Genomic DNA, 14,799 nt, shown 5'->3' with positions numbered 1-14,799 from the left:
GACGAGAAGGCGCTCAAAAGTTGAAGATGATCGAGCAGCCGCTGACCATCATCAACACCACAAGGATCTCACTTCATAAAGATAAAGTCCATTCACGAGCATAACTCAAGGGGGAGCTTATGTTAAGGGGGAGTTTGTCAACACACTTCCTACATGATACGGGTAGTTTGTTGATACACTCTCTGCTTTCAAGACGTGAAGACTTTGAAGATCCTCCGACATTGAAGACTTGAAAGGACATCAGAGTTTTGGTAACTCGAAGACCAAAGACCGTCGAAGTTCGAGACGAGTCTACAACTATAGAAGATAAAGACAAAGCTACAGCCAAGGGGGAGTTTGTTGGTGCACTTGTGTCTGTACTTTGTCTGTATTCAGTCTGTATATAAACGATGTCCTTGTAAGTCATGTAAGTTGACCAAGTCAACCGTCCTCCTGGTTTGACTCAGTCAACAGTAAGTAAACTTGTTGAAAGTTGTCTGGCTCGAAGGATGAGTGATCGAAGGATAATGTAGATCCTTCGATCACCTCGAAAGATATGCTTCGATTGATAGTCCTCGAAGGATGATCCTTCGAGGTCCTTGCTGATCGTTCGAAAGCATTGTATCCGAAAGATGATCCTTCGGACCATCTATCAGATCCTTCGAGCAGACCTGCTGTGTATGGGTATATATACCCATGCAGTGTGTTGAGTTCAGAGAGTTCTGCCATTTGCACATCCGAGAGATAGAGAGATTTGAGAGCATTCTGTCCAGAACTCACACACACACTTTGAGAGTTTATTGAACATTTCTGTAAACATTGAGCTTGTAACCGAACCCTCATTGCATTAATACAAGTTGTGTTAATCGGTGAACCCGTGTGTGCTTGTGTTCATACTTGTTTAATCCCGGTTTGCTTGCTAGCTTGGATTCCGCACTCGCTAGTGAGTTAGTATAACAAGGTTTGAGGTTCGTCATCCACCGGATAGGGACCTACACTCGTAATATTCTTCACATGATCAAGTATTGCCATAAATAATTGGTTTTAAGGGATCACTCTTCAAGAAAAATAGCCAATCATCATACGAGCTATTGATAACATTATTGTTTTACCAACAACCAACAGACTTGTAGCAACACCCTCATGATCCATCCATTTAAGGTGCGTTTGGTTCTCAGGAATTCAGTAGAATTTAAGGGAATTGGAATCTATATTTCATCTCTTAAGATGTTTTGTTCACACAATTTGTTGTAATTGGAACTTGAATTCTAATCTTCATGTGTTTTGTTGACAAGGGAATTGGAATTGGAATTCAATATGAATTCATTTAAATTCCTTTAACTAAAGGAATTCAAAACCCTTCCTGTATGTGAAGGAATTAAAGTAAATTCATTGAAATCTTCGATCATTTCAACCCGCACAATTTCAAACCAAACGGTTTCTACCCGTACCGTATCGACTCCAACTGTCTAGACGCGAACTGTTTGGAACCGATCCGTTTTGATGCAAACCGTTTTGATCTGAACCGTTTCGAATCGAACAGTTTTGACACGAATCGTTTGGGTTTGGAACCCAACCGTTTTGACCCGTACTGCTTCCACCCGAACCATTTCGACGCAAACCGTTTGGAACCGAGCCGTTTTGACCCGAACCGTTCTGACGTGAAATGTTTGGAACCAAACTATTATGACCCGTACCATTTGACTCGAACCGTTTTGACGCGAACCGTTTCGAACCAAACCGTTTTGACCCAACATTTCGACCCGAACCATTTCAACATCAAGATATCCGTTAAGTTTTCTAGTTAAGCTGCTATGAAATGACTAAACTACCCGTTATATTAAAAAATAATATATAAAACATTAAAAGAAATAAAAAAATAAATATGTTGGACCTACCCTACCTTCCTTTTCTCCCTCCTCCTCCCTCTCTCGGATGTCAAACCCACCCACCATCACCGGTCTTCTTCCTCACCGTTTCGCACCGTCGACAGCCACCGTTCACCTACGAGCAATTTCACACACATCCACCAACCAAATCCCTAATTTCAGCTTGTTGATCTGTTTTGATGCGTGGTTTTGATGGGTTTCTCAAAAAAAAAAAAAACTTGGAGGATTTACTGAAAATTACGGTTTCAAGAGATAAGTGGATGGTGGTGGTGGTTATGGTTGAAGGTCAATTACTAACAGGAATGTTATACGATGGACGGTATCGGTTCTATTCAATTACTCTTCCAGGTTGTCAGGGACATTGATCAGACATCCAGTGCTTGATTCTCTGTAGAGTTTAAAAAAGATTGTACATATTTGCCGAGCAGGGTGGTGATATTGTCACATTTGCTCAAGGAGACTATAGATTTTAAGGGTGATGTGAAGTTGTTGAATTTGTCTTGCTTGTCTGAGTTAATGGTTGCTCCTCATGATGCCAAAAAGCTATGGGTAAGGGAGCGATGGCAGGGGCAGTGTTATTGGTGGCTACAGAAACGATGGCGATAGGTCTCGGTGGTTTCTCTTTGTAGATCTCCTTCTCTATCTAGATATATCTCTTTCTCTCTCTACAGGTGGGTGTTCTTAATGGTTGCAGATCGGTGGCGTTATGGAATGAAATAGATGAGGATGGCATCGGAGGTGATACCGGCGATGGAGAAAACATCACCGGAGAAGAGGGGGACAATGGGTGGGGTTTATTTTTTTAGACAAAAATAGTGGGTCCCACTCATATTCTCAAATAGTAATCATATTTCTTTTAGTTTTAATGTTTTTGTTGTTATTTTTTTAACACTAAGGGGCATTATAGTTATTTCACATGAGTTTAACAGCTCAAACTAACGGACATCCACTATTAGGACTATCTGAGTAACAACCGAGCAAACCACATAGAGCACTAATGTAATTTCCAAAACTTACGGACTAAACCTGTTACTTTGGCAAACCACAGGGACTATCCGTGCATTTTACTCAAAGTTTTATTTAATAAACGATAAACACGTTTTATTCCTCTCCTCTTGTTCAGTCGATCTCGGTTTCAAGCTTCAACTTTCAACGTCGTGCTGTGTGTGTGAAACCACCATGATTGATTGATTGGAATATTCTTCGATCAGACAGACGCCAAATCTTCCTGACGGTAAACTGCATTCTCGATTGATCGATTGTTTGTTTGTGTACTCATCAGTGCCAAACGCCCAGACTTAGTCCTTCCTGCTGCGCTGATTGATGTAGCTTCTTTGGCTAGGAAGAACCCATCGGCACTTTCACGTCCGGTAAGTGTTTGATGAAATGTCTCAGTGAGTAAGTGTTTTAAAAGGCTCTTGTATCTGTCTTTTTTAGTCACTTGTTTAATGATTTTCGTTGAGATTAGTCATTCTGAAGTGATATTCTTGATGGGTATGTAAGAAATCTTGGAGATACGTTCCTATTTTCAACTATTGTTGGTAGATTAACCCACATTCAGATCTTTATTTCTTGTGAATCGTTAGGTGATGGAAGGAACCTTCTTGCTTTCTTGTTACGGTGATATATTGAAGGAACAAATATGAATTGTTTGTAATTTGTTTACGAATTGATTGGTGTTATATGCAGTCGGGGAATCATTGCATCTGTTTGAGGAATAAAACTACTAGGCAATGCAAAAGATGGTAAATTGAAGTCTCTTCTTTAATTCTTTATCAGTTTTTCTTTCTTTTTTGAATTATTTAGTTAGTTGATTGTTGTTTATATTTAGTTGCCAGATTGTTACTTGTTTAATTTGAGTATGGAGTTTATATGTATAGCATTAGTGTATCTTTCATTTTCTATTTCTACTTGGTAGTTATTATTAACTCTGCACACATACATTTTGTGGCAATGTTTATGTTTAGCAGTGGGGGTCGTTATTGTTGATTATGTGGATGCGTCTCGTTTCGGTTCGCCCGCGTTACAAATGGAAGACCGAGACTCGATATCCTCCATCGTGTCTCGGTGCGATCTCGACTGTGACTGCAAGTTCTGCATGTCTGCATGATTGCTGCAAGTCTTGTTTGCTGAATTCTCATCAACGAAGAACCTGAATGGTGACCATATCCCTTAGCCGAAGAACCTACATCAGCATGTTGTTTCTACTCCCACGAAGAACCCTTAGCCGAAGAACCTGCATCTGCCGAAGAAGTACTTATACGAAGAACATACTTCGTCCAAGGTTTGGCTGGGAATCTTGTTCACGAAAGACATCAGTCTTTCGTGGTTTCTGCTTCTTCGTGGGCTCATATTCAAGCCCAATAGGTTCTTCGTAGGGTATGGATAAGGTTTGGTATATAAAGGCACTTGCAGCAAACTGTTTCAGTAGCACACAGATAGAACACAAGTGAGGGTATTCAGAGAGTTTGAGAGCATCTTCTGGTTTTATTTTCTTGTAACAAACTTTCTGAAAGTAATATATTTGAGCTTTAAAACGTTGAATCTTTGTGTATTGTGTGTTCTTTAGCTCGGTTTGCATACCCGTTTGGATTCCGCACAACCGGGTGTGTCAAATAACAAGGATAAGGTTTCTTAGATCCTCCTCTAGGGACCTACAGTTATTGTTATATAAGTTGTTGATAAGTAATAACAATATCATGAAAAGGACCTAATTCTATAGAGTTTGCTATACACATATAAAATAAGTACATTCTCGCTTGAGGCCTTATTTAGATCCTGCAGATTAGGTGGTGACTTAGCTGTATATGTATCTTGCTTTTTTGCACTCTTTCAATGAGGCCTATTTATAGTAGAACCCCACATTTAACAATTGTTCATATTTGATAGAACATGGTTAAAACTTATAACAGTGAGTTGCTTCTTATGCATTTCAAGAAAAAAATGATTGGTCCTGTTGTTATACATGTTCTAATGACTTGTTATATGTGTGCATTGTGCCTTAATTGCAGTTGTTTACATGGTGGAATTTATGTCTTATATGGCTATCTTTTGTAAATATTTTAGAGTAGATGTTTTCTTTCTGAGTCCCCTTTCTTTTTATCGGCAGGCACTTGGAGGGGCCGTCTAAAATCTAAAGGCTAAAACTCACAGACATCAAGATTGACATTAAAAGAGTCCCTAAGAAGAAAACCATGGTTGCTGGTATAGGTATTGGGTTTTTATTGTACTGTATATGTTGTTCTTTTGTGGTTTGTTAGATCAGTTGAAGTTTTTGTTATTTGCAGATGTGAAGAACAAGTGAAAGAGCCGTTCTTAGGGAAGAAAGATTATCTTCTAATTTGTATGTTCTTGAAAAAAAGGGTACAACTTGAAGTTATTATTACTTAAAAAAAGTGCGTTATTTACATGTCGGTTAGCATCCAGATTTTGAAAGCTCAAGATGGCTGTTCATTGTGAGGAAAAATGGAGAAACGTGGATTTGACGAGTTCATTTCATCATTTGCAACAGCTTCAGCCTTTGTTTATAGTGATTACTTCAACTGGGAGCTCTGTGTGTTAATAGGGATCTTGGGGCGGACCTGGTTGAAAAAAGACGGGCCAAGATCTGATAAAAAAACAGGGTACTCTGTTTTAGTCACTGATGCCGCCGGCTTCGTGGGACCCATGTCAGCATCGTATTGAAGTGCCCACGGTGTTTTAGGGTTGTATAATTTTAATGATTGTTACGATCCTACCCTCAAAAGGGCTCGTCAACATTTGTTGGAAAAACGTGGGATTTTAATAATTGTTACGCTCCAATGAAGAAAGCCAGTGAGGAAATTGCGCATACGTATAATCATATTTACAGGTTGGCTTTAACGGCTTTAAGGTTTTTATGGTTTATGGACCGTGGGGTGATATGGCTTATTTTTTCTTTACAAAAGATATCTTGAAAGGAAAATCGATACCTGTCTTTACAGGTCATGTCTACTTTATTTATGAATTCTTTATAAGATATTGTAACATGAATAGATACCTTTCAAGTTATTACCAAGTGAATTACATCTTTCTAGGACACAATGTTGTTGGGAGATTGACTTTGTGCGGATCACAATCAAGCTAACACTTAGCTAATAACCTAGATTGATTATTAGTAAGTTTGTAACGAAATATTAATTAATCAATATGTCAAGTATCACTGTTTCATCGTCAATTGATTGAACATAGCAATAAACAAGAGTAGAAGAACAATTGTTTTGAGCATAGGGTATTAATCAAAATCAAATGTATCAATACATCATGTAAAACTAGTCATAAATTTTACAGACGATTTCCTAGATATGTTAGGTTGGGGGGCTTTGCAAATTTCCTCTGAAGTTTGCACACGTAAGTTCAAGCACCGAATTCATACTCAACTGCTTGACACGACAAGCTATGGGGTCAAGTGATAATAAATTCAATGTGGACTAATGTTTTTGTAATCTTGTTGAGATGTATGGAATTGAAAAGTGACAATTACGTATAACATCCTCTCAACAGATTGTCTTCGTCAAATGATAGGCTAATACGTGGCATCTCTTCTTCATTAGCGAGACTTCATCAATCTTCACTAGAGGTAACTTGCTTCAGTAAGTTCTTTTAATCTTCATCAGATGGTAACTTGACATCAAAGGCAAGTTCCATTAATTCTTTATTGGTTATAAGTTCCAATCAAAGGTGCGTAACTTAGCCCATGAATGCCAAGTGCTATCAGACGCAACTTGTAACCACTCCAAGGGTTCCTTGAAATTAACAACCTAAAAAACAACAAATAAATATCTAGTTAAAAAATCCAGCCGTTTTTTACAAGCAGACCAAATTAATTGAAACTGCTAAAATTGGGGAAAACCTTGGCTTCAAAATTGGAGCTCTAGATGACGAAATTGGGTGCCGAGATTTGGGAAAACCCACCTATAGCATTTGTCCATGCGTGTGGCTTGTTGAGACGTTTATGTCCATTACTTATCCCCCATATAACTTCAAACGTACTGAAAGTTAATCCTTTTTTAGCATGAACCATTTTCCAATCCACTTCCGTGTGTCTAACTGCACCAAATATGAGTATGCCAGATCATGGATCAACTCTGTATCACCATCAATGTGAAGATTAAGCATTTGCACTTTTGTTTTCATTCACCTTGAAAATGAAATAACTTAACTAAATAGAAGCAAAGATCTTCATCTGCAGCACATACGCAAATTCTTGAGCCAAACAAATTCTTTGTCCCTCTTGTGTTTCTTCATCAAAATAGTAAATCATGTTAAAACTTTTGCTTTGGTCATATGACATAACTTGAAGGTTGACTGTTAAACCAGACAACATAAAATTTTACAAATCAATGGTTCAGTTACATGATCTGAACGAAAAAGGAATGATCAATATGGGTTGTATTTTTACTAACCTGCAAAGCTGTAAAACTTAAAGAAGCTTTGTGGATGAAAGCAACAATGTGATGAAACCATCTTTCTGGTTCGAGTGCATCAAACTTGACCCTCCCTATTGCATATGGGCTCATAAGGTATGGTAATCTCCTTTCTTCACATCATAACCAACAGATACATCATCACCCTGCATTTGTATTATAAGATGTAAAGTTACCATAAGTGTAATAAACAAAATTAAAACCTTTGAAATTGTTTTCGTAAAAATCGGCTTATCATTGAAATATTATTTCTTCTGTTGAGACGCTAATTATTAATAATAATTAATTTATAACTTTTAGACAAAAATAACTTTCGATAGGCTACGATATGAGCCTCTGACTCTCCTGTAAGTTATGAGAAATTGCTAAATATCTGAGATAGCATACCACTGGAACTGCATGATAGTTCCGTTGAAATCTGCATGAAGATTCTGCATCTTTTGTAGGCTTTCTTCACTCACACCATTTGCAAATTCTACAATGTTTGTGACCTTGTTTCTCATTTTTGTTGTTTTTTCAATTTATGTTGCAACCTTATCTTGAATCTTAGTAATGTAACAAGAATGTTAAAAAAACTCAAGAAGCTTGATAGATTTTCTTCTTTTTTTAACTGCAAATTCAAAAATTCAAGGGTCAAACAACACTCTTTGACATTAGTGGCCAAGCCTGTTGCTTTTCAAATTAAATATAACAAGAATGTTAAAAAAACAACTTTTTTTTTTCATTAAAGATGATGTGGAACCTGTTGCATTTCTATCCCAGTTATAAATCCATTATAAATGTAGAATGGTAACCAATTTGTAAAGATGATCTTTGAATAGTGAATCCAACCTGCTATCATTAATTAATCCTCTGTTATTGTAAGGCCTCCTAATCCAAGATCTCACTCAGCTAAAGCAACCAAAAGGTGTGCGGAATCCACCTGATGATCAACCACTATAGATGAACACAAGAATGCAAGGATTTGAGAGAGAAATCAAGAATACACAGAGTATTCTTGATGAAGATGAATGACGTCACTCACACAAAGCGCCGCCAGACAAAAAGCACAATGATTAGGGCACAGAAATTCACACAGAAATCGTTGCCTTGTCTATTCCATATTAAAGTATATATACAAGGTGAAACCCGGACTTTCAACACTAAATAGAAAGCCCGGACAAAACATAGAGCACAAAGCCAACACAGAGTTTTTGCCACAAAACTCAGACAAGCCTAATCTATACAAAACTCAGACAAAGCTAGTCTATATAAACTCTGTCTAAAAATAAACTCTTTCCAAAATAAACTCTTTCCAAAATAAACTCTTTCTAGCCATAAACTCTTTCTAGCCATAAACTCTTTCTAGCCAATAAACTCTTTCTAGACAATAAACTCTTTCTAGACAATAAACTCTTTCTAAACTTTGGACATTGTTCAATAAAGACCCTAAATGTTGGAAGCCTTGCACTTATCACCCAAAAGTGCATTAACAAACTCCCCCTTGATCAGTGCATGGTCTTCATTGAACTTGAGATCTTCAATTCCATTGGTAACATGGGAGTCATGCACTTATCACCCGAATTGCATTAACAAACTCCCCCTTGATCAGTGCATGGTCTTCATTGGACTTGAGATCTTCATCCGTTCTTCGAGAGCTGCTTCCTGCCCAGACCTTGTTCTTCACACAGAACTGAACCACCTTGATGGACTGGTCAGCTAGAACACGATCTTCTTCATTGTATTTTAGAGGCAGGCGTCGAAGCTTCTTCAGATGTTCTCCCCTTAAGTTTGCAAGCCAAATCAGATCCAGCACCTTAGCAATCTCCTTCGTCACTTTCGTTTTAGAAATCACTGATTCCCCAGTCTTGAGATGCACGAGCCAGATGCACACAGCTTCTCAAATCTTCCATCTTGAGATGAACGATCCAGACCTGAAACACTTAACCCAGGATTAAGAAACTTGACCCCGAAGATATCGGCCCAAACCTGGATCCCAAAAATAAATTCAATACCCCAGAATTAACAATTGAAATATTAAACAATTTAATAACTTATTTAAATAAACTTTCACAACCCTAGAGTATTTTTCAGAAAGATTACTCGCACATAGAAACAAGAAAGCAAAATCTTTTTGTGGTTTCTCAATTTTTGACTGAAATGGAAATCAAACCTACGAACGTATTTACACTAATTATCTTTTTGCGAAATCGGAGCAACGGAATCATATCGGTTTTATTGTCAGTACCCAACACAAGAACCATAGCATTTTAGCTTTAATCTTTTAGATTGATGTTGACAGTTCAAGACGTTCAACGGTATTGTGGTCCACTTAAGTTTTAGCACGCTTTCGAACACTGTTTTCGAGATATGGAATTAAGTGTATTAAGCTGACATTAACTGTGTTTACCCACCTCAGAATATACTCCCGTATCAAGGTATGCGCGAGAGATCATCTTACTGGTGAGTATACCATTTATCATCTGTTTTTGACGCATAAGCTAATGTGAGATACTCACTTACTTGAATTTCAGATGCAAAGGGCACAGGAGCAAATCATTTGTGATAGAATCACTTATTGAGGATAGACTTGACTCCCGCAAGATTTTGTAGGACATGTGATTGTTTATCACTTATTCGGGTCGGATGCATCATGTTTTGAAGATATTTACACGTATGTATGGTATCATGGAAGATCTAGACTTGCGTCCCCGTTGTTTTCCGGTAAAAGAAGCAACCATGATACCCAGATGATAAACAACATAAAGACCACGTATCTCAGAACCTCGGCAATCTATCAAACGAAATTACGGTACCAAGACCATATATCCGAGAGATGCGCCACACGAGTTACGCAGTTCATTATGTTTATATACCAAAAACAGGTTCTTATTTACGCGTAAAACCTACCGATGCAACGTATAATGAAGCTGTCACATTTAATAGTTAATCTCATATATATATATAGCCATAGTCCTACACCAGATACGACTAACCGATGTACTATCATTTTCCTTATATCTCAACACGACTTCATTTTAGATTTTTCAAATGTTTTTGTATTTTTCTGAAATTTATCCTACAACTAAGTAAAATATTTTTGGAGTTTTTCAATTTTTCGAAAGCAGTAAGAACTGTACAGAAAAGATAAAATAAAGTTTCTATGCGAGTTTAGAAAGCATTTTACTCTGGGTTGATCATGCCAATCATTCGGACCAGATTTTCAAATCTAGCCCGATCAAATGTTTTCGTAAACAGGTCGGCAAGATTATCCAAGGTGTCTACCCTAACCACTTCTATCAACCCCTTCTCAGCACAGTCGCGAATAAAGTGATGCCTAACATCTATGTGCTTAGTGCGTGAGTGATTTACCGGATTGTTTGTTATGGAAATGGCAGAGTTATTATCAACAAGGATAGGAGTTCGAGTAAAATTCAAACCGTAGTCTCTCATTTGCTGCTGAATCCACAAAACCTGAGCACAACAGCTTGAAGCAGCAATGTACTCGGCCTCGCACGTGGATAGAGAAACGGCAACTTGCTTTTTGCATTGCCACGAGACAAGACGGTTTCCAAGAAGTTGTGCGCCACCAGAGGTTGACTTTCTGTTCATCCGGCACCCTCCGAAATCTGCATCAGCATACGCCATCAAATCCAGACCACCTTCAGCTGGATACCACAATCAAAGCCTAGGTGTTCCTTTCAGATATCTGAAAATACGCTTGACAGCTTTCAAGTGCGATTCCTTCGGAGTTGATTGGTACCTAGCACATAAACAAACAGAGAACATAATATCTGGTCGTGACGCAGTTAGATACATCAATGAACCTATCATTGCTCGATATAGAGTCGGATCCACTTCAGGATCTTTCTCATCATCGGGTGAAAGCTTGAGATTTGTCGGTAGAGGCGTGTCATAGGGTAAGCTATCTTCCAATCCAAATCTTTTGAGAATCTCGTGGACATACTTTGTCTGGTGCACGTACGTCCCGGTTTTTTCTTGACTCACTTGAAGACCTAGAAAGAATGATAACTCGCCCATCGCGCTCATTTCAAACTTTGACTTCATCACCTTCTCAAACTCACGACACAACTCTTCATTTGAAGAACCAAAGATTATGTCATCAACGTAAATTTGCACGATCAGAAAATCTCCCCCTTTCTTCAAAATGAACAGTGTGGAGTCGATTGCACCACGCGAGAACCCATGCTCCAAAAGATGCTTTGACAATGTCTCGTACCAAGCTCGAGGGGCCTGATGGAGACCATAGAGAGCCTTGTCCAACAAATAGACCTTGTTGTCTAACCCTGGAGCTTCGAAACCCGGCGGTTGGGACACATACACAGTTTCATGCAATTTCCCGTAAAGGAAGGCGCTTTTCACATCTAACTGATAGACTTTGATGCGCATGTGTGCAGCAAAGGCTAGAAACAAACGAATAGCTTCCAGTCTTGCCACCGGTGCATAAACTTCTGTATAATCAATCCCTTCTTCCTAATTGAAGCCTTGAACAACCAACCGTGCTTTGTTTCTGACCACGACACCCTTATCGTCTTTCTTGCACTTGAAAACCCATTTCGTGTTGATTGCAAGCTGGCCCTTTGGAAGATCGACCAAATTCCACACCTTTAACTTATCGAACTGAGCTAACTCTTCTTGCATCGCCTCACACCAAGAATTATCCTTCAGAGCCATCTGATAGTTCTTCGGCTCTATCTGAGAGATAAAACATTCGTGCAGGCTAAGATTGTAGATTTCTTCTTTCTTGATAGCAGAGAACAAACATTGCATCTCTGAAATACTCCTTCGCGTTTGCACCCCCGCAGTTGGATTCCCAATAATATTATCAACAGGATGATGAATATTTGTTCTTGGAACTGGGATTGCAGGAGCTTGAAGATTGTATCCCAAATTTGATTGTATCTCCCCCTCAGCATTTGCATTACTACTAGAAGCTCCACCATTGCCAGAAGACGCATCAACATTTGGATATGCTGAAAAGTCAACGTATAGATCTCCACTGGTAGTTTGAGCAGCTGCATTGGGGATCTGCTCAGCAACAACGTCATTTACGGTCGAAGAATCAGCGACTGGAACACTCGAAGACACATTAGTAGGAATACTTGCTCTCCAGCTCGCATCCACTTCATCTTTGTTCACAAGATGTGTGTATACAACCTCCGAATCTTCTTCTGAAACATCAGGAAGATCAAACGAATCAAATAATTTATCATAATCATAACCGCTTTTGGGACCGAATTCGGACGGTGGAGGATCGAAACTCAAAGGAGTTATATCAAACACGATCTCCACTGTTCGTTTCTTTATGTTATAAACGCGTTTGTTTGGAGTTCCATTGGCATAACCCAAAAAGAACCCAATTTCACCAACTTCCCCCATTTTCGGAGTATCTTTGGTGCGTTTGATAACACACTTAATCCCAAAAGGTTGAAAACCAGATAGGTTCGGTTTCCTGCCTTCAAGCAATTCATAACAAGTTTTATCTTCTCTTTTGACAGTAAGCACATGATTTAACACATAACATGCAGTGTTCACCGCCTCGTCCCAGAAGAAAATTGGCAATTTTGATTCAGAAAGCATAGTGCGGGCCGCCTCAATTAGGGTACGATTCTTCCGTTCTGCAACTCCGTTCTGTTGAGGAACATATGGAGCGCTGAACTGATGAATGATTCCCATTTCCCGACATAACTCATCCATATACTGATTCTTAAACTCAGTGCCGTTGTCACTTCGGATTTTCTTAATAGGAAGTGAATAATTTTTCTCAAGTTGTTTGAATAAATCTCTTAAAATACCAGCGGTTTGATCCTTTGTTTTTAAGAAAAATACCCATGAATAACGTGAGAAATCGTCAGTGACAACTAAGCAATAAGACATACCACCAATGCTAGCAACATGGATCGGGCCGAAAAGATCCATGTGAAGCAATTCAAGTGGTTTTTGGATTGAGTTAACTGTTTTCGGTTTATGAGGCTTTCGTTTGATTTTTCCTTTTTCACATGATTCAAATTTGTTATGCATATTAAAACTACGTAAAGGAACCCCCAACACCAAGTTGTTTTTCACTAAGTGGTTCATCTTTCGCAGATGCACATGGCCCATTCTCCTATGCCAGAGATACGATTGATCTTCAGTCGCCTTTGAAAGTAGACAAGTCACTGGAGCAGATGAGTTAACCAACGGGCGCATGTCCATGACATATGTGTTATTCACCCTTGGAGCCCTCATAACGATCCAATCTTCAGGAACAACAAATCTCGGACGCAATACGAAGCAAGCTTTATCAGTGAACAGCATCGTGTACTTGTTATCACAGATTTGAGAAACCGACATCAAGTTATGCTTCAGTTCTTCAACGTAGTTCACTTTATGCAGCGTGATTTTTCCATTCGACACGGAGCCCTCACCGGTGATGTAACCACCCTTTTCACCGGCAAAATTCACATAACCACCACGAAATTGTTTAAAATTGTTCAATAATTCTTTATTTCCTGTCATGTGTCTGGAACAGCCACTATCGATATACCAAATATAGATAGCCCTCTTCAGCTGCTCCTACACTCCTCAACAAAAATTTAGTTAGAGTGTGGGACCCAAGCCATGATGGTCTTGGGTCGTCCTGATTCGTCAACATAAGAAAACTCTTTGAAATAACCATCATCGCCTCTGTGTCCACCATTTCCATTTCGGAAATTGTTGGAATGAGTCCCCGCAAATCGTGGATTATACGGAGTTGACGATCGGTTGGTATAACCAGAGTTTCTGTGACAACCCGAACTCTCGACCGTGATCGTCGAGAGGAGTAATCTATTTTATCATTATTATTATTATTTGTTTATCGGATAATAAAACACGCGACGGACGATTTATTTAATTACGCATCTAGTTAACATAATTGGGCCTAATTTGTTTTCGCTAGAAATCCACACACACGCACTTGGGCTAGGCCCAACCTACCTAAACCTAGTGTTTAAACATCCCTATACCTCTCACCCCTATTTAAAAAAAAAATAAACATAAAAACCCTAACCTAAAATAATAGCCGCACACCACGCACTTCTCCATGCCTCTTCTTCATCTCCGACGGCCGGAAGTTCCGGTGCCCCTTTCACCAACCGTAGCACACCCTCATACATTTACAACCCTCCTTCATTCTATTTGATCAAGCCCTCACAAGACCCCATCTCCCCTTATCTTGTTCCCACACGCACACCCCTGCACAGTAGAGATATAGAGAGAGAGAGAGAGAGAGAGAGCAAATATAGAACCGGCGACGACCGGAGACGCCGCTCATGTCCGCAGTGACGGCGTTTTCTCCTTTTCCGATGTTGATGAAGCTGTGAAGACGCTGATTCAGCAACAGATTTTGAGCGGGTTCGAGCTCGGTTCGGACTTGGGTTCGAATCACGGATGTTTCGGGTTTGTTCCGGGTCTCGGTTCAGAAAAGGAAGTAGCAGGTATGTGGTTTTTGATTGCATAGATGTAAA

At 39.1% G+C, this 14,799-nt stretch overlaps 2 long non-coding RNA genes across 2 annotated transcripts; one reads left to right on the top strand and one right to left on the bottom strand.

Annotated features, from left to right (window-relative positions):
• Positions 1-2,969: 2,969 nt before the first annotated feature.
• Positions 2,970-5,222, top strand: LOC110864199. Its single transcript, XR_004876608.1, has 3 exons — positions 2,970-3,613; positions 4,978-5,078; positions 5,156-5,222. It is a non-coding gene; the product is annotated as an uncharacterized LOC110864199 (long non-coding RNA).
• Positions 5,223-6,348: 1,126 nt separating this feature from the next.
• On the bottom strand, positions 6,349-8,022 carry LOC110864200. Its single transcript, XR_004876607.1, has 4 exons — positions 7,700-8,022; positions 7,292-7,458; positions 6,739-7,127; positions 6,349-6,646 (listed from the first exon to the last, which is right to left on the bottom strand). It is a non-coding gene; the product is annotated as an uncharacterized LOC110864200 (long non-coding RNA).
• Between the last annotated feature and the right edge of the window lie 6,777 nt (positions 8,023-14,799).

Source organism: Helianthus annuus, chromosome 13, assembly GCF_002127325.2.
Source record: "Helianthus annuus cultivar XRQ/B chromosome 13, HanXRQr2.0-SUNRISE, whole genome shotgun sequence".
Taxonomy (NCBI): Eukaryota; Viridiplantae; Streptophyta; class Magnoliopsida; order Asterales; family Asteraceae; genus Helianthus; species Helianthus annuus.
The sequence above is the reverse complement of the archived record's forward strand: the minus strand, read 5'-3'. Positions and strand labels throughout refer to the sequence as shown.